The 26,700-nt window shown below is 38.2% G+C and overlaps 1 pseudogene; it reads right to left on the bottom strand.

Moving 5' to 3' along the window:
* Window positions 1–1,114: 1,114 nt before the first annotated feature.
* LOC122436842 lies at window positions 1,115–14,079 on the bottom strand (annotated as a pseudogene).
* Window positions 14,080–26,700: the final 12,621 nt, after the last annotated feature.

Raw genomic sequence — 26,700 nt, 5'->3', positions numbered from 1 at the left:
GGCTGAACTGAACTGGTGATTAGTCTCTATGCTCCTAGTACCATGTACAGTGACAGGCATGGACAGAACTTTTGTAAATATTTCATCAATGAACAAGGACTGTCTGAAAGAAGAATGAAGAGAGGCCAGCCTCCAAAGGAATCTTTGAAGTTTCCTCTTACCTCATCCCTGTATGCCCCAGGTGGTCTGGGTTGCCAAATCCTTTGTGGGCTATGTGCTGTTTCCAGCCCACTTTAAAAGAAAATATTTTTATTATATATTGAAATTTGCAATGTCAAAAGTGATATTTCAACATCATGACCTTCAGGGCTAAAATTAAGTTGCACATATGTGTCTTTGGTTCTTAGCAATGAATAAAAGGTTGAATGAGAGATATTTCCAAGGAAAGGACATTTGATATTGCTACAAAGAATAGTCTTTAAACATTGCAAGGGAATTCAAGTTATTTCAAATGTTTTTATAAAGAGGTTGGGGAGGAGGGTGACCTTTAAGTATAACCAATTCTGTCTCTATGGTTCTACTTGCTGATTTGCAAATAGGCTGCACCTCATTGTTATTAGCTAAGATAAGCTCTTTAAAAAAAATGTATTGTTATATATCCTGCCTCCCATACTTGTGAACTTAAGTTCAAATCATACTTCTTTCTTCTTTCTGAGCAAAAAGTTATCAAGATAAATAGATGTGTAATTTATGCTGAATCCTCCTGCAAAGTACCTTTTTCACAAACTTGACCATCCTTTTTCCTGGTATACAAATGTTTTTCAAGAAATATGCTTATTTCACCTGTAACTGTTCCCCGGAAAGCAGTTCTGCTCCAAATTCAACCCAGTGCCCAGATATCCTTGGAAAATTCTTATTATCCTATACCTAATTGAGTGGGGCTGGTTTGTTTCAGTATTATGGTTTTACTGGGGGGAGGGGTGTTAAAATTTGGCCTCCCTTGGTGCATCAATTTAGGATGAGCCCACTCCTCCTCTATACTCTTGGCATAAAAACTTAATGCAACATATTACAGATCCTTGTGTACATGACTGTTCCTTTCAGTTCCTTGAAGGTAGAGATCAGTCCTGGTTCCCCTTCTTATCCCCAGCACCTAGCCCTAGGCCTGACACCTTGAAGGCACTTGGTAAATGTCCTTTGTTTTTTATTTTTTTTTTTGTAACCAAAACTTTAATCCCAAAGATTCTCACAAAACATATTACAAATGACAGCATGAAAAAAGAATCTTGCACAGTAATTCACTTCAGCTCTACAATGTACCCTTAAACTGGCAGGACATTTGTTATCTTGAGTATCTCCGATTTTCAAATAAAGAACGTTACAAAGAGCTATGTATTCATATACAGCAATCACAGAAGGAACTTACAACCTAAAGCAAAGGTAAACTAACTTCCTCGAAACTTCTTAGATTCTACACCAACTGGACAACCTTTTGTCCAGTGTGAAGACTAGTGGGATTTTTAAACCTATAATCTAGTTTAAGGGTGAAGCTTTAATTTTTCCAGCTGGTTTTTGAGTTCACAGCAGCTTTTAAAAACTGCTTAACTACAGCTGCATACCATATCCCAGCTATGTTGAAAAAAATCTTCCATTTTTTGCCAGTTTTTATTTCCATAATGTTAAACATTGACTTTAGCTGGGCAGGAGTTAAGAGGTTTATTATCAGCCTATGGAAGACTAAAATTCAAAGCAAATTAAATTTTGCTTAAGGGAACATTGTAAAGTAACAATTCTTGATATTACATGCCCCATATGATCCATTTCAAACCATAGAGAATTACACCTTTGTGTCACTGTTCCAACAGACAAACATGTGAACAGCTAAAACATTTTAAAAATGCACCAAGCTTATGAAGTCTCAAACAAAACTTGAATTTTCTGTACATACTCCTGTCAAATGAAGTTATTTCCTGTACACCACTCCTCTTGCAAACTGGTCTTCTATTTCCTTTCATTTGACCTAAATCGGCTATAAGACCTAGAGAAAGATCAGGACGGCTTGTGATTTCTCTCCCGGGACAGTGATCTCTCTCTTCTCCTGTCTCTAGAAAGGGACCTGCTCTGGCTGTGGGAGAAGCTTCTCCATCTTGGAGATCTGCGTCGAGGTGGAGGACTCCTCCTCCTATAATCATCTCAAGGGCGAAGACCCCAGGAAGGAGGTGGTCCACGATTACGACTTCTCTTCTCACCATTCGATAGTTCCACTCTTACTCAGCAGCCACACAGTGTTCTCCCATCTAGCTCTTGGACAGCATCAGCTGCATCTTGGGGATCTTTAAATTCAACAAAAGCAAAGCCGGGAGAGTTTCTAGCAACCCACACACTTAGGAGCGATCCATAATAGCCAAAAGCTCGTTCCAATTCAGTCTTGTTACCATTGTTTCCAAGATTACCTACATAAACTTTACAGTCCAATGGACAGGAATCACAATGCATTTCGAGATCTTGGGTTAGAAATGTGGAGGTCCAAATCCATAGAACTTAGACTAGGTCTTCTCAGTCCCCTCCCGCCCTGCGTTCCCGGATGCTCTCGCACACCCGGTGTCCAGGAAATGGCCAGTAAATGTCCTTTGAATGAATGGATGAACAGGTGAATAATAAGTTCGCCTTATTATGGAAGGCTGTGACTTTTAATTTTTACCATTGGAAATACAGCATGGCTATGTTAGCACCTATAGGACCAGTGTTAGCAGACGGATAAGAAACCGGGGATGTTTGGGTAGTGTTTGAGAATTTGTGGTGGTAAGGAAGATCTCTCAGGTAAGGAGCAGGAGAACAGAAAAGAGGAATAGTGAAAGAAATCCCATCTGCCAGACTCCATTCTTCCTTCTTCCCTCCTCTCAGCTCCAGGACCCACTGAACTCTTTTGAGTTTCTCTTTGTAGTCCATCCCCACTTGCTCCATTTCTGGTCAGAAGAACTGCAGTTCAGGATGAGGAATTATAAGCAGGTGAAGAATAGCAGCTAAATGTAATGGTTAGAAATTCATTTAGCCATGCATTTTAACATTGTATTCAATGCCAGGCTGCATTAAAATGTCCTCAAGGGGTAGGCCTAAATGACTAATTATCTTTGTATTTTATGGGTATAAAACTCAGTATGGTGTAGTGGAAACAGCTCATGAGGAGCCTGGTGTTCTTCTTTTTCAGTGTCTGCCAGGGTTGCTGCTGGGTTGATTCAGTGGATTGGCTGGGTTAGGCTAAGGTTAAGCCAAGAAGATCTTTTCAAAGTAAGTGTTATTTGGGGCCAACTACTGTATCTTCCCAAAGAACATATGATGTTGACAAAGAGATGTGACCTTAAAGGTATGTGATCCCAAAGAACATGACCTCGGTCTTTTGCCTGACTCTTACTTGTCAAAATAGTCAAGAAAATGTGATCAAGGGTCATGTTTAAAGAAAACTTAAAATTTTCCAAATTATATATTTTTTAAAGCATCAGTTTCTTAAGAAGTAGGGAATAAACACTGATTACAATGTAGGTGTATTTTTGTTTAATTATGAAAAGATTTTTAGGATCTCTCAAATGCCCTCCAGAATCTGGAAACTAATATTTAAAGTATACATGTTTAAGTGAAACAGTGAAATAAGAAACTTGCCTGCTGGGAAAAATGAGAAATTTTGAGCTCTTCACTTGGGTTCATGGTGATACCATCTGTATCTGTGTACCCAAGTGCTTGGCATATAGTGGGAGTTCATAAACGCTTGGTGCCTAAGTAGAGAAACTGAAAGCCAACTGTATTATGCAACCTTGCTCTGCTGTTTCAGTTGAGAGCAGCTGGTTGGTTATAACTAATTGGATGTCAGCATTTGTTATTTCTTTTGCTGTGAAAGTAGGTAAAGTAGGACTTCCCTGGTGGACCAGTGTTTAAGAGTCCACCTGTCAATGCAGGGGACACAGGTTCAATTCCTGATCCAGGAAGATTCCACATGCCACGGAGGAACCAATCCCGTGCACCATGACTACTAAACCCACTCTCTGGACCCCGAGAGTCACAACTACTGAAACCCCTGCTCCCTGGAGCCCAAGCTCTGCAACAATAGAAGCCACTGCAATAAGAAGTCCACACACTGCAACTAGAGAAAGTCCACCCACAGCAACAAAGACCCAGTGCGGCCAAAAATAAAAATATAAATAACCTAATAAAAGACCTAATAAAATTGTTAGGCCTACTTTTATTTTAAACCACCTATTCTAAAAGCTTGTTATTAACAATAAATTTGTTTTACTAGAAGTATTTACATGCGCCTGCATGTGTGTGTTTGCAGAAAGACCTACCATGTAACAAAAGCAGTTTTCTAAAAATTCACCATTCTATCTTTTGTAATCAGTAATTCATGCAGTTGTAGTCATTGCAAATGGGTAAATAGATAGCTGCAAGATTCTATAAAATCACAGTGATTTGAACTAAATCAATAACAGCATCATTCTATAGTTTTCCTGATTGTCAAGTCATATTTTCTTTTTTCTTTTTACTGCATAAAATGAAAAAGTGGAAAGAAATGAAAACTTGGAATTGCCACTATGAATACAATTCTCAAGTATTTTCAGTGTGAGGATGTGTAAAAGGCAGAATTCTAAGATGCCCCCATGATCTCCACCCTCCAAGGTTGTGCCTACTGTTAGGTTACGTAAAAGTGGCAAAAGAGATTTTACAGAGGTACTTAAGTTACTAATCAGTTGACCTTAAGATAAGGAGATTATTCAGGTGGACCTAACCTAATCATCTGAACTGTTTGAAAGCAATTTTTCCTCTGGCTAGTTGGAAAGGCAGAAGTCAGAGATTCAAAGCATGAGAAGAATTCAACATAGCATTGCTGGCTTGAAGAAAGAAGGGGCTGCAAGATAAAGAATGGGAATGACCTATCAAAGAATTGATGCTTTAGAACTGTGATGTTGGAGAAGACTCTTGAGAGTCCTTTGGACTGCAAGGAGATCCAACCAGCCAATCCTAAAGGAAATCAGTCCTGAATATTCACTGGAAGGACTGATGCTAAAGCTGAAACTCCAATACCTTGGCCACCTGATGAAAAGAACCGAATCATTGGAAAAGACCCTGATGCTGGGAAAGATTGAAGGCAGGAGGAGAAGGGAATGACAGAGGATGAGATGGTTGGATGGCATCATTGACGCAATGGACATGAGTTTGAGTAAGTTCCGGGAATTGGTAATGGACAGGGAAGCCTGGTGTGCTGCAGTCCATGGGGTCACAAAGAGTTGGACACGACTAAGCAAGTGAACTGAACTAAACTCAGAATTGAGAGTGAGTCCCAGCCAGCAGCCAGCAGTCAGTGGAGATCTCAGCCTATAATCACAAAGAACTGAATTCTGCTAGCTACCTGAATGAACTTGGAAGAAAACTCTTATTCAGAGCCTCCAGCTTGGCCAGTGCCTTGATTTCAGCTTTGAAATCCCAAGCAGAGGACCTAGCCTAAGATACCTCTGACTCCTGACTCAAAAAAAAACAAACTGTCAGATACAGGCTTTCCTTGGAGATGTTACATATTTGGTTACAGACAACTGCAGTAAAGTAGATATTGCAACAAAGCAAGTCACACAGATTTGTTTCCCAGTGCATATAAAAGTTATGTTTATACTATGCTGTGGTCCACTGAGTGTGGGGTAACATATATAAAAAGCAATGTACATATCTTTAAAAAATTTTTTAATGTATTTTTTAATTGAAGGATAATTGTTTTACAGAATTTTGTTGTTTTCTGTCAAACATCAACATGAAGCAGCCATAGATGTACACATGTCCCCTCCCTCTTGAACCCCCCTCCCGTCTCCCTTCCCAGCCCACCCTCTAGGTTGATATGAGCCCCTGTTTGTGTTCCCCAAGACATACAGCAAATTCCCATTGGCTCTCTATTTTACATACGGTAATGTAAGTTTCTGTGCTACTCTCTCCATACATCTCACCCTCCTCATGTTCATAAGTCTGTTCTCTATGTCTGTTTCTCCACTGCTGACTTGCATTTAAATTCATCAGTAGTGGGACTTCCCTGGTGGTCCAGTGGCTAAGACTCCATGCCCTCAATGCAGGAGGCCAGAGTTCAATCCCTGGTCAGGGAACTAGACTCCACATGCTGCAACCAAGAAGTTGCATGCCACAACTAAAGAAGCTGCATCCACAATGAAGACCTGTTGTAGTCAAATAAATAAATAAATATAAAAAAAATAAATTCATCAGTACCATTTTTCTAGATTCCATATATATGCGTTAGTATACAATATTTATCTTTCTCTTACTGACTTACCTATCTTAACTAAAAAATAATCCTGTTGGAAAAATGGTGCAAGTAGAGTCTCTTGAAGCATGGTTGCTACAAGTCTTCATTTTGTAAAAAACACACTATCAGTGAAATGCAGTGAAGTGAAGTGAAATGAAGCACAATAAAACAAGATATATCTGTAATAAGTATGGGTTGTTTACAGTTGCTAAGTTTGTGATAATTTGTTATGCAGTAATAGAAGACTAATACAGATTTTGGTATTGAGAAGTGGGGTCCTGCCCTCACAGTAACAAATACCTTTGGAATTAAGCAGTGCTGGGCAAGTAGCTTTGGAATTAGGCAGTGCTGGAGGCTAGAAGAATTTTGAGGAGTATGATAAAAGAAGCCCAAATTGCCTTGAACAGGATATTTGCAGAAATATGGACATTAAAGATTCAGCTGGTGAAAGCTCAAAAAGAAGTGAGAAACACTATAGAGAAAACTTAAATTTTCTTTGAGAAAGCCTAAATCACCATGAACAGACTGTTCTTAGAAATTTGGACTTTAAGAACAATGCTAATCACACAAACACTTTAACTCAAGAAAGTTTTTCTCTGGTTGGAGAAGCAGAAGTCAGAGATTCAAAGCATGATAGGAGTACAATACGTAATGGCCAGCTTAAAGATGGAGGGAGCCACAAGCTGAGGAACGTGAGCAAGAGTGACCCCTGGTCAGCAGCCCCCATTGAGAGAATAGAGACAATAACCCCACAACCACAAGACCTGGATTCTGCCAGCAACCAGAATGAGCTTGGGAGCAGATTCTTCCCTTTGAACCTTCTGCAGAGAACTCAGTTTAGTTGATACCTTGATCTTATTCAACCTTTGAGACTCTCAACAGAAGGCTCAGCTAAAGTACATTGGACACCTTGACCCTGGAATCTGTGAGATAATAAATTCATGTTATTTACTGGTGGAAGCTTGTGATAATTTGTTATGCAGCAACAGAACACTAATGTGTGTGTGTTTAATTATATGCTCTTAAACAATAGAGATCAAATTTTTACTAAACCACATAAAATCAGTCTAGCCAGAGGTTTATAGAGCAATCTTGTAGGTCAGTGATGAAATGAATTTTATGGTACACACATGATTCTAATAATTTTTTAAGAGCCCTTACTAGAAAGAGGTAGCTCTAAGCTTAAGCCTCTTATTGTTTTACGCTTCTGAGAGATTCTGTGAGGAATATACCTGGATAGTAAGCACTTTCAGAGAGATGAGATCCCAGTTAAACCAAATCATTTCAATAAATTATGGAAAAACTTGCATGCATCACTAGACACGGGGCTTAGCACTACGAATTTAATAATAAATATAATGGTGATAATATTTCTGGCCTTCCAGGGGCTTTATGTTGGTTGGGGGTAACAGTAAAGTAAATATATCATGGCAATATAGTGTGCTATCTACTATAATTGGATAATACAGGAGCACATATAAAAATGACCTAATCCAAACTTAGGAGGGATGGCGATGGGGGGAAGATTCCAGATCTGAGGAGCAGGGAGTAACAACCAAGCTGGGAGTATGTTGTGCATACACGGACAGGTGTGCAGAATTGAGGTATGTATTGGGGGTGTGAATGGGGAGAGTGTTTTAAGCATAGGAAATACATTTAAAACATGTCCTGAGATGTGAGAGCATTTGATTGATCTACAAGTATTTGAGTGTACCTATAACTAGAATGCAAGGGAAGTGGCCAGGGGGATATGATGAGGTAAATATAGGCTGGTTATGAAAGGTCTTATGTGCTAACTTGAACTTTTACATCAGACCAGATTCCTCCAGGTTAGAGATACCTGAGTTGGGTGATGGTGGGGATAAAGAGGATTGTATGGACTTGAGAGATAACAGGAATAAGAGCAACATGTGTTTATTTGCACCTGAACTGTGAAGAAGGAGAGTAACAAAGGTTCAGTTCGGTTCAGTCACTCAATCATATCCAACTTTGTGACCCCATGGATTGCAGCACGCCAGGCTTCCCTGCCCATCACCAACTCCCAGAGCTTACTCAAACTCATGCCCATTGAGTCACTAATGGCATCCAACCATCTCATCCTCTGTCGTCCCCTTCTTCTCCCACCTTTAGTCTTTCCCAGAATCCAGGTCTTTTCCAATGAGTCAGTTCTTTGCATCAGGTGGCCAAAGTATTGGAGTTTCAGCTTCAACATCAGTCCTTCCAATGAATATTCAGATGCTAATAAAGGTTAACGTCTAGGTTTTCAGCTTGTGAGGCTGGGTAACTAGTTGCATCAGTTGAAAGGAAGGGAACCAAGAGAATGAACAGTTTTCAGGGAGAGCTGAGCTTGGTTTTAGGCATATTGAATGTGAGGTGTATGTCACATACCAAGGGGAAATGTCAAATAGAAGGTCGCTAATATTGTTCTACAAGTCAGGAGAAAAATCTGGGCTAGACAGAGGTTTAGACAAGTAGGTGAAGTTCAATTACTATTGGAAAAGGGAGTTGAAACTGTTGGCAAGAGAAGGTTTGAAGTGATAAAATCTAGGCTATTTATCTATAAAATGGGGATAATAATTTATCTGTAGTAATACTGCAAATATTCAGGGTGGAGGCTTTCCAAACTAAATGTACGGATGTTATAAGAACATTCTAAGCAAAGGGTGCCCAGATATCTCACCTAATCTATGTGAAGTAAGTATAACTTCTCAAGTTTCCCTAGTTCTTCACATAACAACTGCCTACTTTGCCGGTGATGGTGTTTCACCCGTCTATGGTGAAGTCCTGCCAAGTGGCAGGAAGCTCTGAGTGGGAGCTTACCAAGTCTCTTATATTCCATAATATGTCACACTCCAAACTCCAGTATAATTACTTTATAAAGCTGAAAAAAACCTTTTTCTTGGCAAGCCCCATTACCTGTATCTAAATGGCATAAGTTCCAGGTATAATTCCTCACTAAACCACAATACCATCCTGCTACATTGTCTTAGGGTTTAGAGTGATGGCTATGCATCTCCTGCGTGCAGTTACATTGTCACAATGAGCAGTGCATATGTATCCAGTTGGATACCTAGAAAGGGCTCAGAATGGAAGACTTGAATAAAACCGTTAACACTTAGTCCATAGACAAACCCTGAATCCTGAGAATTATATCACGGAAGGCACAAAAATGCTTAATACGGTGCTTAGAATAAATTAATAACTGTACAAATGTTAGTCATTGTTAATTGCTATTACTTACTTGCTATTGCAATTACTACTGTTGTAGCAACCATTGATATTATTGAAGAAGTGAAGACTGAAGACAGCATATTAAAAAGCAAAGACATTACTTTGTCAACAAAGGTCCGTCTAGCCAAGGCTATGGTTTTTCCAGTGGTCACGTATGGATGTGAGAGTTGGACTATAAAGAAAGCTGAGCACAGAAGAATTGGTGCTTTTGAACTGTGGTATTGGAGAAGACTCTTGAGGGTCCCTTGGACTGTAAGGAGATCCAACCAGTCCATCCTAAAGGAGATCAGACCTGGGTGTTCATTGGAAGGACTGATGCTGAAGCTGACACTCCAATACTTTGGCCACCTGATGTGAAGAGCAGACTCATTTGAAAAGACCCTGATGCTGGGAAAGATTGAGGGCAGGAGTGGAAGGGGACAATGGAGGATGAGATGGTTGGATGACATCACCGAAACAATGGACATGGATTTGGGTGGACTCCGGGAGTTGGTGATGGACAGGGAGGCCTGGTGTGCTGCGGATCATGCGGTCGCAAAGAGTCGGACATGAATGAGTGACTGAACTGAAGACTAGAGGGGCTGATATCAGGAGAAATGAGGGGGTATCTGAAAATCATGATGAGGTTGAATAAATAACACTGTGGCAGTAATTGAATGAGAGAGGTGGAAGGAAGGCTGCAGTGAGTGGGGAGTTTGAATTTAAGCCTTGAGAAATGGGATGGGACCATTTCATCTTGGAATGAATGTGGGAGTGAGCAATGTGAGATGAGAGATGGAGGAAGAAGATGTGAGGTGGAGGTCATTAGCAGTAAGGAGGTCAAAGAAGTCAGAGACTGAGAAATGCAGGGGCTCATCCATGTGACTATGGGACTCCTAGGACAGATGACAGCCTGATATGGATTAGAGGAGACAAGTGTGAGTAAGTTCTAATGTTTAATAAAAGAAGGAAATACCTGAACTTTGCTTGGTAGGAATCCCCATGCCTGAAACTGTCTCTGGATCCTGTGGTTTTAGCAGAGTTATTATGTGTACTACTTATACCCTTGGCAGAGTTCTCTCTAAGCTCTAACTTCTATTGAGCCAGTTACCAGAGAACTGCTGGGATAGTGTATTTAGGCCTGAACTGGCTGTTTGAAATACATATGATGTGCTGTCCCCTTTCTTCTAGTCCAGGCAAACTGCCCTGGTTCCAGGAAGAAAGACCCCGTAAGAGCTACTTGACCGAACATCACGAAATCTGTTCTCATTCTAATTTAGAATGCAGGGACTTGTGTCGTGACTCATACATTTGAAAAGCTCAAATTAAGTGGTGGTGATCTCAACCATGATTCACTGATGAAAACTGGAAAGTGATTCATCTCCTTTGTGTGCTTGTCCTTGGGAGTCACGAGGCTTAGAGGTCTTTCTTCCAAAGAACACACAGCACTCAAGGAAAGACTCTGGGCCCCCCTGTGGTGGTATTTTAGTAATTACACAGAGTCATTCACTAGGTTTTCTGACATGGCCATTTTCTTTAGTTCATTTTACTTCCATCTATAACCTGAAAGCTACTTTTGTGTTGTAATGATTCACTGCTAATAAATTAGGGAAGGCAATGGTGCTTTCAGGCTAAAGGTGGGGATACATTTAGAAAACCACAGGTACGGATTCTAACTTTGTAATCTGTAGAGCTACTGTAGCTTTCTCAGTATCTATTATCAAGGAGTAACCTTTTCATAGAAGAAGGACTAGATTTAAATGAATAAATAAGATCCTCAGAGGAAATACTAATTAAAAATACTTAAAAGCAGAGATGACTTCTGAGGCAAATAAACAGATAGAGTAATGACTCATATACCAGTAACAGTATGGAATTAAAATTGATACCACAAAGATCCATCTGAAGATGAAAGACCATAATTCTTTGTGCACCTCCTAAGTGCCCAACTACTATGCTGACTACCCAGGACTAGGTAGGAACTCTTCCTATGAGCTTCCCTAGCACTGTGTACTATTAATAACACTGTTGCTTTTATAAATTATCAATTCCAGTGCCACCTCGTATATCTTACTTCCACACAATTGAATTTATTTTGTGCCAGGTTCTGGGTATGAGTACTAAACATGTATTAATGTATTTAATCTTTACAGCAACTCTAGGAGATAAGTGCTTATTATTATCATTATCCCTATTTTTATATACAAAGAGACTGAAGCACAGAGACATTAGATTAATTAACTAAGGTCACACAGCATAAGATGGAGGAGCCAGGGTTCCAACTCAGGTAGACTTTGGAGTCTGTATTCTTCATCACTCTCCTGTGTGACTCTATTAACTCTCTTTCTTGCCCATCATTGCATCCCTAGTACTGGGTATCATGTCTGGCCACTCAGCTTTCTTGTTTGCTTCCTGTTTATCTATTTTTTATGCAGTTTCCAGAATAATATTTAAAAACCATTAGATCAAATTATTATCCTTGTCAAAACCTCCAGTGACTCTCCATCTCATTTGGAATAAAATCCAAGCTCCTATGAGATCTGATGCAATCTGGCTACTGATTACACAAACTGATCTTTACCATTTCCTGCCTTATTCATGCCCATCTACCTACGTTGTTCTTGCTGCCCCTCCAATACAGCAATTCTTTCCTGCCTTAGGAACTGGAAAATTACTTGTCTCTCTGCCAGTGAGATTCTTTCCCCAGCATTTCTTTTGCTTCATTGATACATCTTTTGAAATACCATTTTCATGGAGGGGGCCCTTTCTGAAGAGCCTACCTGTTACACTCCACCCATTCCCAGTCTTTGACTTTCTCTTACCCCTCTTTGTAGCACTTAATCGCTATCCAGAATGCTACACAACAATACCACTCTTATGATGGCAGGCAATTTATTGTTCTATTCAGTATTGTATCTTGAACACCAAGAAGAGCACCTGGTTTCTAATAGGCATTCAATAAATATTTACTGAATAAATGCCTGTCTAGTAATATATATAAATTTTTTAAGTGAGTGAAAAAATGCATGCAGTCTTGTAGATGAAACACATACAATTTTAATACAGCATTAAAATGTTTATGAGTGCACAGAAGAGGGATTGCTAAGTATTTCTGGAGAGAATGGTGCTGAGCAGTCTTGAAAAAACAGGAATTACTTAGGCTTAGAATGGGCAAATAGGGCCTTCTAATCAAAGGAAACAAGATGCACAAAGATCTGCAGGTATGAAACAAATAAGTATTGCGTAGGCTAATTACAAGTAATTAGAGTATTCTAGAGGCACAGAGAAGGCAATGGCTCCCCACTCCAGTACTCTTGCCTGGAAAATCCCATGGACGGAGGAGCCTGGTGGGCTGCAGTCCATGGGGTCGCTAAGAGTCGGACACGACTGAGCGACTTCACTTTCACTTTTCACTTTCATGCACTGGAGAAGGAAATGGCAACCCACTCCAATGTTCTTGCCTGGAGAATCCCAGGAACGGGGGAGCCTGGTGGGCTGCCCTCTATGGGGTCACATAGAGTTGGACACGACTGAAGTGACTTAGCATCAGCAGCAGAGCCATAAAATATAAACAAACAAAAATGGTCCTGGAAATATAAGCAGGGACTTCCTCAATCTCTCTTTAACACTGAAATAAAAATGTCAAAAAAGCACAATCAACCAAGCAAAAGCATCCTGTATTAATAAATTAATGAGATGTACTAATGTATAATGTATTTACATAATTTAAAAAGTTATTATTAGTTCTCATGCATCTTTTTTAAGAAAGATAAAGGACATCTGAGACACAAGGGTATCAATTACAAACTGTTAGTACATGAGCAACTCAGGTTACTCCTGGATGGTGAACACTTTCTGGAGCTGTAAGCCATGACTTAACTATGACACTGCCTAGAATGAAGGTACCTTCAGTGGTGAGATATCTCTTACCCCAACTGCTATTTCACTGAGAAGAGCAGCAAGTCTATTTCTTGTTGGTGGTTGATTTCCTTTCCAGATTATATGTTTCTTGAAGGCAGGACTTTACATATCTTGTTTATCACTGCATCCCCAGCACCTGAATGAACATTTGTTGAATGAACATATGGATATTCAAGTGGAGATATCTAGGAGGTATTTGCATACATGGATATAGAGGTGGTTCTCTGGATTAGAGGTAAATAAAGATGGTGTTGAGATGGTCCCCCAAATTACCAGTGGCTTTGCAGATTAATTTTATATGTGAAATTTAAAATTACCCACAAAGAAGGCAGAAGTTAAATAAAAGGAGATCTGGACTAGCAGTCAAAGAGTGCATGTTTGCAGGACAGTAACTAGGATGTCTATAGATGATAGCAGTCATTTGAGATAGAGAGTGGTATAGATGGATGTCAAGGAGGTAAGTGATTCAGCCTGAGTATGGAAAAGCAACAAGGTACAAAAGAATAGGAAAGAATCTGGACTCTGTGGTACTTGGAGTGAGAAAATAGGCAGCCTTGAGAGGACTTAGGAGAAGATGTATTCTCCTGGGGGATTCAGGTTTTTGGTAAGACTAAGAAGGTGAAGGAACATCCTGTGACTACGTTGGCAATATAAAAAGAATTGTTGCAGTGGAATCAAGAGTTTTGTAGAGTACTGAAAAATAGGAAAGCAATGAAAAGAAGAATCAGAGGTGAGGAAGATGTGTGAAAGTGTTAGTCCATCGGTCGTGTCCAACTCTTTGCAACCTGATGAACTGTATGTAGCCTGCCAGGCTCCTCTGTCCATAGAATTCTCCAAGAATACTGAAGTGAGTAAACATTCCCTTCTTCAGGGTATCTTCCTGACCCAGGGATCAAAACCTGGTCTCCTGAATTGCAGGCAGATTCTTTACCATCTGAGCCACCACAAAAGCCTGAGGAAGAAGTATAAGATTGTATAGAAGGAATAGCATATAAAGGAATAACGGATTATAAAACATGCGTTTTGGCCAATTACCAAAGATGGCAGAGATGAGGGGCACAGTGGCATTGTTCTTGAGAGAGGGAACATTCTTAATCTGCAGCCATCTCCCAAAGTGTTAATTCATTCTACTGGTATTTACTGAGGATTTGTCAGCTGTGTTCTAGTCAATGTTAATAGACAGGAGAGTAAAATGACTCTCACCCTTTTTCTAGCGGATGCTATAGTGTAGCAGAATAGGTGGATTTAAACAGCTATTTATGTAATGACAAACATAACAGATCCAATGAAGGACATGTAGAGAACACATGAGAATTTATAATAAGGGAACTTACCTTAATCTAGAAATTCAGAGACACTTAATCTTAAAATATGAGTAATGATATGTCAGATTATAATAGCCGACAAGGGAAAAGTCACTATTCAGTTTAGTCTCTTGGTCATGTCCGACTCTTTGTAAGCCCACGGACTGCATCACTCCAGGCTTCGCTGTCCATTATCAACTCCCGGAGCCTGCTCAAACTCATGTCCGTTGAGTCGGTGATGCCATCCAACTATCTCATCCTCTGTCGTTCCCTTCTCCTCCTGCTCTCAATCTTTCCCAGCATCAGGGTCTTTTCTAATGAGTCAGCTCTTCACATCAGGTGGCCAAAGTATTGGAGTTTTAGCTTCATCATCAGTCCTTCCAATGAATATTCAGGACTGATTTCCTTTAGGATGGACTGGTTGGATCTCCTCATAGTCCAAGGGACACTCAAGAGTCTTCTCCAACACCACAGTTCAGAAGCATCACTTCTTCAGTGATCAGCTTTCTTTACGGTCCAACTCTCACATCCATACATGACTACTGGAAAAACCATAGCTTTGACTGGATGGACCTTGTCAGCAAAGTAATGTCTCTGCTTTTTAATATGCTGTCTCGGTTGGTCATACCTTTTCATGGAATTCTCCAGATCAGAATACTGGAGTGGGTAGCCGTTCCCTTCTCCAGAGGATCTTCCTAACCCAGGGGTTGAACACAAGTCTCCCACATTGAAGGCAGATTCTTTACCAGCTGAGCCACTAGGGAAACCCAAAGTCACTGAGAGAAGTAGAAACTGTCTGGTACAGTAATACACAGTGTTCTGTAAAATTTAGTATGCAGTAAACCTTTAGTACTGTTATAACATGGAAAAGTGTTCCATGTGAAATGTGGCATTGGGTGAAGTCTTTAGTATGGGCATTTAAAATGTTTTCAAGTTCTATTGTCAGATATACATTCTCAATAGGTTGGTTTTGACATTTTCCTTCAACACCATAGCTATGTCTTTCCTACTGATAAAGAAAATTGAAAGGGTTGTTTAACCTTTAGTTGAACTCAATTGCAGTTCACTGACTGCAAAATGTTGTACAAGATACAAAGATGGTCATGAGCCCAAAGAAATTACAGTGTTATTGAGATTACAATATATTAAAATAATGAGAGAAAACAGTCATGCGATTAACAATATAGTAGATGGTACAGAACAGTATACAACAAATGAAGGTCATAAACAGGAGACATTGAATCATTGGGGAGAGATAATACCCTCTCCTGGAGTTATCTAAGAATTCTTTATGATGGAGTTGAAGCTTGAGATAATCTGCAATATCTCAGAAGAAAGGCCATAGCCAGATATTTTTATTTTGAAGTAAGCCTTTTAGAGTGTATTATTTAGGATCATTCTGGTTGCAACTAATGAAAAATATAACCCAGAGTGGCTTTAATGATAAAGGAAATATATTAGCTAGCAAAACTAAAAATTCCACTAGTAATGTAGACATCAAACACAGTTTGACCAAGGACCTAGTTGTATTTCTTTTTAATTATCTTGGCCCTCATCTTCAATATCCTCAGGCTGTTTTCCTTCAGGCTTGTTTGACTGCTGCATTCAATAGCAAGGGCTACATGCCTCTTTGTTCACATCAGGGACAGAGAGAGAGTTTTTTTCCACAAGAGTCCTGAGTTTTGCTCTGACAAATTTGTCTTGGGCTTCCCATGTGGCACTAGTGATAAAGAACCCACCTGCCAATGTAGGAGACATAAGAGACGTGGGTTTGATCCCTGCAGCGGGAAGATCCCCTGGAGAAGGGCAGCCCACGCCAGTATTCTTGCCTGAAGAATCCCATGGACAGAGGAACCTGGTGGACTATGGTCCATAGGGTCACAAAAAGTCAGACACAACTGAAGTGACTTAGCACATGCACACAAAGTTGTCTTGTGTCCTTTCACAAGACCATGGGGACACTCTGTACTGGTTGTCTCTGGTTCTTGAACCAAGCAGCAAGGGAAGGAGGAAAGGGGAATTAAGAACTATGTCTTAGAAATAACTGAAGGTGGGGGATAAATTGGGAGATTGGGATTGACATATACACACTACTATATATAAAACAGGTAATTTAAAGCAACCTACTGCTCAGTACTCTATAATGACCTATATGGGAAAAGAATCTAAAAAAGAGTAAATATATATATATATATACATATATATAAAACTGATTCACTTTGCTGTAGAGCTGAAACTAACACAACAGTATCAACTATACTCCAACAGAAATCAACTATACACCAATAAAAAATTTTAAAAAGTAACTGAAGCTAGTCAACCATGTGACAATTAATTTCATAGCAAAATGACCTATAGTTTCAAGAAATAGAAATTTACAAACCATTAATTGTGAACACTGGCTACTTGTCCAGGCCTGTGCTGTTTGGTGTTCTCAGATTTATTTATGTTCAATAAAGGTGTATTGCATGCCTATCATGGCATTGTGCTAAGTGCTGAGGGATATGATATCAAGAATGAATTACTTCTTACCCCCACCCACCAAAGTATATTGAAGTATTATGGTAAGAGTAAAGATAATAAGGAACAGTGCTATGGGGGAGAGGAGATGCTGGTGGGAACCATCTCAGAAAGATTGCTGGGGATAAGGAAGAAAAACTTAAAGCATGCATAATAAATTTTCCTGTTCAATATTAGTGTGGGTTTTCTCTGCTTGAAACAGAAGCAAAGAGTATGCTGACATATTAAGGATTTACCTAACAAAATATATTTGACTTGAAATAAAATCTGATTTAGAGTTAGGCTTATTCTTCTAGTCAATACATGCTAGTCAGAAGTATCCTTTAGTTGTTGTTATTGTTTAGTTGCTAAATCATGCTCAACTCTGCGCCCTCATGAACTGTAGCCCACCAGGCTCCGCTGTCCATGGGATTCTTGAGGCAAGAATAATGGAGTGGGTTGCCATGCCCTTCTCCAGGGGATCTTCCTGACCCAGAGATAGAACCTGCGTCTTCTGCATTGCAGGCAGATCCTTTATCACTGAGCCACCAGGGAAGCCCTATCTTTTAATAGAGTGCTGCCAAATTTTATTTCTTTGGTCACAATAGGGGAGGAAAATAATTTTCCCTCTACCTTTCTGAATTCTTGGCTGAGACTCCTGTAACAAAAGACAAATTAATAAGAGGAAAACAAGCAGAAGTTTATTAGCATGTTTACTTCAAGTACACATGGGAGACATCCAGAAAAAATGACTAACTCTCTGAGGATGCTTAGAATTCAGATTTAAATACCATCTTCATAGGGAAAGTGCCAGGCCTCTTGTTGTTCAGTTGCTAAGTTGTTCCCTACTCTTTGCAACCCCTGGCTTCCTGTCCTTCACTACCTCCTGGAGTTTGCTCAAATTCATGTCCATTGAGTCAGTGATGGATTTGATCTAACCCTCAGTTCCATGGACATTTCCACCCCAGGGCCAGGACTGGGAAAATAAGGTTACACGCAGCTGGGTCTGTTTGTTTCTTTTTTTCTCATTATCCTATACTGGTTAGTTTCTGTTGCGTAGTAAACCATCCCAAACTTGGTGGTTTAAATCAACAATTGTTTATTTGCTTATTCTTCTGTTTTTGACAGTCTGGTCTCCCTCACACATGTGTTGTCAGTGAGCAATCTTATGTAGCCTCCCTTGTTTGGCAGTTGTCATTCCTGGTGGCTCAGATGGTAAAGCATCTGCTTGCAATGCAGGAGACCTGGGTTTGAACCCTTGGTTGGGAAGATCCCCTGGAGGAGAGCATGGACACTCACTCCTGTATTCTTACCTGGAGAATCCACATGGACAGAGGAGCCTGGTGGGCTATAGTCCATGGGTCGCCAGGCAGACACAACTGAGCAACTAAGCAGAGCACACAGCATAAGATCATGGCAATGAATGCTGCCCAGCTTATTCACATGGTTGTGGCAATAGGGTTCTTAAAAGCAGCAAGAGACAGCAAGCCTCCAAACCCAAGCACTTTCTAGGCCTCTAGTTGTACCATGTTGACTAAAGTCCCATTGTCACATGGAAGTCACAGGACTAAGACCAGATTAAAAGGTGGAGAGACACTCCACCTCAATGGAAGAGACTGCATAGTTGCTTTGCAAAAGAGTGTGGATAAGGGGACAAGGCAAATTTCTAGTCAATGTTTATCCCACATCTACCACACATTCAGCAAGTAGTCTCTCTCCCTTTTAAGAGTATAGTGTAAAAATATGCATAACATAAAACCAGAGAGTGGACTAGAAGGAACTGATTCAGGCTCCTTGAAAAATCATTGTTAGCCCAGAAGATTTTCTGCAACAGATGTTAATGCCAGAGCCAACTTTATTTTGAGGGAGAAAACGTCAACATAGAATAGATGACAGCATTTGTGAACACCAACACTTTTCTTGTTTAAAGATCCAATTAATTAGAAATTGGAAAGATATATGGAGTCTGGTATATGTCAGTAGCTAAGGATGCAACAGTGAAAAGTGTTACTATACCCAATTGTCGTGAAGAAACAACCCTGAACACAAGATTTGCAATCAAGAATCACCTTGCAATTGTGTATCTCATTGATAGTGGAGGAGCATTCTTGAACTATATAAATGATAACATGATGAATTATTAATCTTCTGGTTTCTTTATAGATTCATATCATTTATTATCATTGGACAATGTTGATGATCTTCACTCACGGCAGGAGGTTAATTTCTGGAACATTGATGATACTATCTCTTAGCTATGCTAATACCTAGTTATGAAATTACTTAAAGTGAGTAATTTATCTAACCTGGGCTCTTTTTTTCAATGATATCATTGAACTAGCTAATGATAATGTGGTAACATTTCACCTATATGGAATTCCGCAATCAGTTTCATTCAGTTCCACAAATATTTTCTGAGCACTTGATTTGGTATAGGCATTGTATAGGCTGGGGATATAACGATGAATAAAGTAGGCATGTTTGGAGCCTCTATTTTGGTAAGAAAGACATAGGTTAATTAATTATAAATATGTTAGATATTTCAGTAAAATTAGCTATGAGATCACGTACTAGGATATCTACCTTAGTTGAGGAATCAGAGACGTCCTTCCTGAAGAAGTGATACTTTAGCTAAAATCGAAGAATGGATAGGAATTAACTGGATGGAGACAAGGACAAGATGTACAGGGTAGAGATGAGCTTTACAAATAGATGAAAATATATGTAGACAGACCTGTAGGTACAAGAGAGCAAGAATATTTGACAACCTGAGGGTAGTCCACTGTACCTGAATTAGAGAGAGCAAGGGAAAATGATGGGCGATGAGGCTGGAGGGTCTGTCATGGCCAGATTGTTAAAAAAAAAATCACTGAGATTGACAGGAAAAGTATTATCTTTCTTGGAGATTGTCATATATATAGAAAGTGTAGATCTCAAAAAGTATGAAAAATCTCTGGCTGTGCTCTGTGTATCCCCTAGGGCAAGAAAAGTGTTCAAACTCTGTTTTTCATGGATTTGCTTCATTATACAGATAGCTGTCTAGTTTCTCACATTTCCCTAAACAAAACATGTGGATTGTTTTCAGTTTTTTGGTATTATAAGCAATGTTCCAATATACATATTTCTTGCAGAAATAAGTTGAATATTTTTGTGGAATAATTCCCAGAAGTGGAAGTGCTAAGTTAAGGTGTATGTGCATTTCAAGTTTTCTTAGAAATCATTGCTTCACAAAAGGGTTATATAAATGACCATATATGTATTTGAAAACCAGGTGCTTAATATTATTATTCATCTAAGAAATGCAAATTAAAGCCACAAGGAGATACCATCAAGTCCCCATGAAAATGCCTAAATTAAAAAGACTGATTAACCAGTGTTAGAAAGGATATGGTACAACTGGAACTCTCGTACACTGTTTGTGGGAGTACAAACTAATACAGCACTTTGGAAGACTGTTTGGGAATATCTATTAAAGCTAAAGACATTCTGTGGCTCAGTAATCCCAAGATAGATGAACATATATGCCTACCAAAAGACATGTGCAGGAATGTTTACAATAGCTTTATTGCTAACAGGCCCAAACGGAAAATAATCTAAATGTTTACCAATAGAAAATTGACCAAAAATCTGAACTCCTTACCCATGTGAATGAATTCACAGATGCGTTACTGAAAGAACCCAGACACAAAAGAAAACTAACTGTATGATTTCCTTTACATGAAACTCAAGAATAGGCAAAACTAACTGTAATGATAGGAGTTACCATATCTTAATCCTGGTGATAGCTACATGATATTTTACATGTGTAAAAAATCTCCAAATTGTATAATTAATATAGTACACTTTACATGCTTTAGCATAGATATTATATCTCCATGAAAAAGAAAAGTAATTAAAAAGGAAAGATAATACACTTTACTAGATAGTATAAAACTGTCCTTCAAAACACTACAAATACACAGCCCTGTCTAAAGACGCGGATTCCCAGGTGGCTCAGTGGTGAGAATCTGCCTGCCAATGGAGGAGATGCAGGAGACATGGGTCTGATTCCTCTCCTTCCTCTTCCTTCACCTTCTCCTCCTCCGTCCTTTTACGCTTCTCTGCAATACTAGGCTACTCTTTGGCATTTCTTCTCTCAGATGAACTTTGGAATCGATTTTTCAAGTCAAGTCTTCCTATCCGGAATGCAACATACTTCTCTATTCAGTTATTTTATGTCTTTCATAAAATTCTAGAGTTGACTCCAGAGAAGTGTTGGATTTTTCTTTTTAACTTTATCCTGAGCTATTTTAAAAGTTTTTCTTTAATGGGATTATTTTCATGGCATTTTGAAAATGAACTTTGCTTGTATACAAGAAAAAGATCTCTTTCTCAATTTGTACCACAGATTTACTTATTTGGTCTAAAATTCTCAGTTGATTTTTTTTGAAGTTTCCAGGTAGACCATTATGTTACCTGTAGATAGAGATAAAAATTCCTTCACTTTGTAATATTTGATGCTATTTCTTTTTTCTATTTTATTGTATTTCCTAACATAGCCAGACAATATTAACTACTAAAGTCAATAGTGTTCCTATCTTAGATTTTAATAGAATGTTTCTATATTTAAGAGAAATAAATATTATTAATATTTATGTAAGTATATGAAATAAATATATAAATGTTAGTTTGTGCAGATGAATTTTATTAAGGATCCTTCCATTTATTCTTATTTTACTAGTTTTCATCACAGTTGTTTAAAAATGTGTATCTGTACATTTTTATTCTAAAACTATTTTGGGGGTGACTGTTAAAATTTAGGTATAGTTGATGTACACTATTATATAAGTTACAGGTGCAGACTACAGTGATTCACACTCTTTGAAGATTAAACTCCATGCATGCGTGAGTGCATTTTAGGTCGCTTCAGTTGTGTCCAACTCTTTGCGACTCTATGGCCAGGCTCCCCTGTCTATGAGATTCTCCAGGCAAGAATACTGGAGTGGGTTGCTGTGCCCTCCTCCAGGGAGTCTTTCTGATCCAGGGATCAAATCAAGTCTCTCATGTCTCCTGCATTGGCAGGTGGGTTCTTTATCACTAGCACTACCTGGGAAGCCCTAAACACCATGTATAGTTATCACAAAATATTGCATGTTGCACAATATATCATTGTAGCTTATTTTATACCTAATACTTTGTACCTCTTACTCCCCTACTCCTATAATGCCCCTCACATCCCTTCTCCTTAATGGTAACCACTAGTTTGTTCTCTGTATCTATGAGTCTGATTCTTTTTTTTTGTTATATTCACTAGTTTGTTATTTTTTAGTTTCCACATATAAGTGATATCATACAGTATTTCTCTGTCCAGTTTATTTCACTAAGCATAATGTACTCCAGGCCTATCCATGTTGCTGCAAATGGAAAAATTTCATTCTTTTTACGACTGAGTAGTATTCCATTGTGTGTGTGTGTGTGTGTATATATATATATATGCCACATCTTCTTTATCCATTCATCTGTTGATGGACACTTAGGTTGCTTCCACATCCCCAAGTGAAGTGAAAGTCATTCAGTTATGTCTTACTCTTTGCAACCCCATGGACTGTAGCCTGCCAGGTTCCTCTGTTCATGGAATTCTCCATTCTCCATGGAATACTGGATTGGGTTGCCATTCACTTCTCCAGGGGATCTTCCTGACCCAGAGATCGAACTCAGGTCTCCTGCATTACAGGCAGATTCTTTACCATCTGAGCCCTGCTATGAACATTGGGGTGTATGTATCTTTTCAATTAGTATTTTTAGATTTTCTTTATAGATATATACCCAGGAGTGGAATTGCTCGGTCATATGGTAGCTCTGTTTTTAGTTTTTGAGAACCTTCAAACTGTTTCCCACAGTGGCTGCACCAATTTACATTCCCACGAACAGTGTATGAGGGTTCCCTTTTCTTCACATCCTGGTCAACACTTGTATTTGTGTTGAGTTCTTTTTTTATGACAGCCTTTCTTACAGGTGTGAGGTGACATCTCATTATGGTGTTGATTTGCATTTCCTTGATGATTAGCAATGTTGAGCATCTTTTCATATGCCTATTGGCCATCTGAATTTACTCTTTGGAAAAATGTCTATTCAGTTATTTTGTCCATTTCAAAATCAGGTTGTCTTTTTGATGTTGAGTTGGATGAGCTGCTCATATATATGTTGGATATTAATCCTTTATTGGTTATATTTTTTCAAACACTTTCTCCCACTCAGTAGATTGTCTGTTTTGTTGATGATTTCCTTTGCTGTGCAAAAACTTTTATGTTTATTTCGGTTCCATTTGTTTAATTTTGCTTTAGGAGACAGATCCAAAAAATTGACTTTTAACAAAGGAAAAAGTGCCTATACTTAGCCAATTTCCCTTATATTTATATGACTGCTGCCATTTTTAAAAACTCTCTATCAGTAATATTATCAAAGTATCTTAATATTTTAAAATCTAGAATTCTTGCATGCTAAGTTGCTTCGGTCATGTCTGACTCTTTGCAACTCTATGGACGGTAGCCCACCAGGCTCCTCTGTACATGGGATTCTCTGGGCAATAATACTGGAGTGGGTGGCCATTCTCTCCTCCAGGGATCCTGACCCAGGGATAGAATCAGTGTCTCTCATGAATCCTGCATTGGCAGGTGGGTTCTTTACCACTAGTGCCATATGGGAAGCCAAGTTTAGAATAAAATTGTATAATTAGTTATAGCTTTTGAATGCTGAGTAGAAAATGTAAAGATGTGTAACATATGGTTAATAGTTTGTTTCAACTTACAAATTTTGAATAGAAACTGATTCTTATTTTTAAAGACTTAATTGAAGCCTCAGGTGGAATTTTTTACTTTATATCTGTTTGATTCTCATCCCAGGCAGACATTTCTCCAAAAGAAGAGCATGGTGGTAGAATGATACATAGAACATAGTGTTAATGCCTTCAGTGAAAATCCCATAGGTACTATACTATTTTTAATTCTGTAGGATTTTAGAATATACATATTTAATAAATTATTTATGTAATATTTTAGGTTCTATTTGTAAAATTGCTACTTACAAATCATTCTAAATATTTGAATTTGTCTTTCCTTTGAAAACTTGTGTGTGTTTTCACTGTAAAATATTTATAATGACTTTAAAAAGAATCAAAATTCAAAAAGAGGAAAGCAATCACCCTGTAACACTGATAAAATACTACTTTTCTGATACATTCGTTTCTGGTATTCTATTCATATACACATTTACATAATTATAATTAGAGTAAGCATGTGATCTTTGTAAGTGGTGCATTTAACTTTATATCACTTATCTGCATTTTCCTTAAATAATACATAGTTATCAACAATGGATTCATAATATGAAATTTTTAGATGTATTATAATTTGCTCAGTCATTTTTCTTTTGTCAGAAATTTAGGTTATTCCTACTATTTCACTATGATAAAGTAATTTTTTTCCCCCTGTGATCTAAATTTTAAAAAATTTTTTGAAAGTATAGTTGTGTATGATGCTAGTTTCAACTGTTCTATATAGCTATTTGACATTTGCACACACTCGGAAATGTTGATCCTTTCTTTAAAGGCCAGGTTACTTAGCAGTGCATTTATTGAATAAAAGATTAATCAATTTTCTTATTTCTTTTGATGTATTTTTGCAAACTGTTTCCAGAAATTCTGTGCCAAATTATATTCCCATCCATCCTTCCAGAAATGTATGAGGGTGGGATTTTCCTGGTGGTCCAGTGACTAAGACTCCATGCCCCCACTGCAGGGGGCCCAGATTCGACCCCTGGTCAGGGAACTAGATCTCAGCTGCTGCAACTAAGATCGAAGATCTTGCATGCCACAAGTAAGACCCAGAGCAGCCAAACAAATAAAATAAATAAACATTTTAAAAAAGAGAGGATTTCACAACATTCTTATCAACACTGAGTATTATCATCTTATTAAAAGTTTTATTTTGTTATTTCATAAGATGAAATTTTCAGGCATTGGCACAGAAGATAAATATAACCATTTAATCGTAAGACCTGAAAAACAATGACTTTTGTTTGCTTCTCTCATTCAGTGGTGTGTGGTTCTTGTGTAGCAGGAGCTGCCTACATTCCTAGCTTAAAGTGAAGAATGTATAATTGTAAACAAAATTGGGTCTGTGTTCCTAGCTGGCCCAGCTTAATAAAAGAAGATATCTCTGTAGAAGACTTGGGAGGAGCCATTCTGAATTCTTGTAGGATAAGAGATGAATGAATTAGATGTTCTCAAAAAGTACTATTTGAAACACAGGTAAACTGCATACTACTTTTATGCAGACTGAGTAATTATAATTAGAGCATTATAAAGAAGGATCAGTTCCTTTGACCAATCCATGCTGAACATTATGCGGTGACCAGTCATAACTAGGGCTCACCCTAGTTTAGGAATCTGACCTTGAACTTCTCAAAGAAAATCCAAAAGATTGAAATCATACAAAGTATAGACTGACAATCTCAGTAATCATCCCAAAATGTTAAATAATAAAAGCAGAAAACATTGAAATGAAGAAAAATTTTAAAATAAAATCGACAGTTTGTCTCTTTGAAAAGACTAATAATACTGATAAGTTTAGATGAAAATTATGAAGACAAAAAGTGAGAAGTTAAAAAAAAAAAGTGAGAAGGAATGACAAAGGCGACAATAAAAAGAACCATACCTAGAAGGGTGGGATGGTATGGGGGGTGGAAGCGAGGTTCAAGAGGGAGGGGACATATGTATATTTATGGCTGATTCACATTGTTGTACAGCAGAAGCCAACACAACATCGCAAAGCAGTTATCATCCAATTATAAAGAAAAGAACCATAAGAGTGCATTATGAACAGATTTATGTCAGAGCCTTAGAAAATTTAAATGAAACAGACAAATTTCTAGGTAAATAAAACTTACCAAAATGAGAGAAGAAGACAAAATCAAGAAATTATATATAACTGCTTAAAAAGTTAATGTATAATTAAACACTTTCCATAGAGAAAACTTTGAGTTCAAATCATTACCAATGAGTTTTTCAAAATATATAAAGAAAGAAATACTGCATCTCACACATTTTTTCTAGAAAATAGGGGCAAAAAGAACACTTACCAACTTTTTTGTGACATCTATATAACCTTAATAATTAAACCTGATGAGAACTTAAGAAAATTCAAGCCAGCTTTTTAAAAATAACCCTAGACACAAAAATCCTAAATAAAACAATGGGATACCAAATCCTGGAATTTATAAGAATAATAATAACATATAACCAACTTGGGTTTATTTCTAATAATGAAAATTTAGAAAATTTTATTTGTCACATCAACAAAATATAGAAGGCACATCATATGTTGATAGACACCAAAAAATCACTTTAATAGTCAACATCCATTCATAATAAAAAAATTCCTAGGAAATATGAAATAGAAGGAAACATTCTTAATCCAGTAAAGGGTATTTACAAAACACAAAAACCAGTTGAAAATACTTTGCTTATATCAGGCAAATTCATTTTCTCTAGGGAAG

This window comes from Cervus canadensis, chromosome 2, assembly GCF_019320065.1.
Source record: "Cervus canadensis isolate Bull #8, Minnesota chromosome 2, ASM1932006v1, whole genome shotgun sequence".
NCBI lineage: Eukaryota > Metazoa > Chordata > Mammalia > Artiodactyla > Cervidae > Cervus > Cervus canadensis.
The sequence above is the reverse complement of the archived record's forward strand: the minus strand, read 5'-3'. Positions and strand labels throughout refer to the sequence as shown.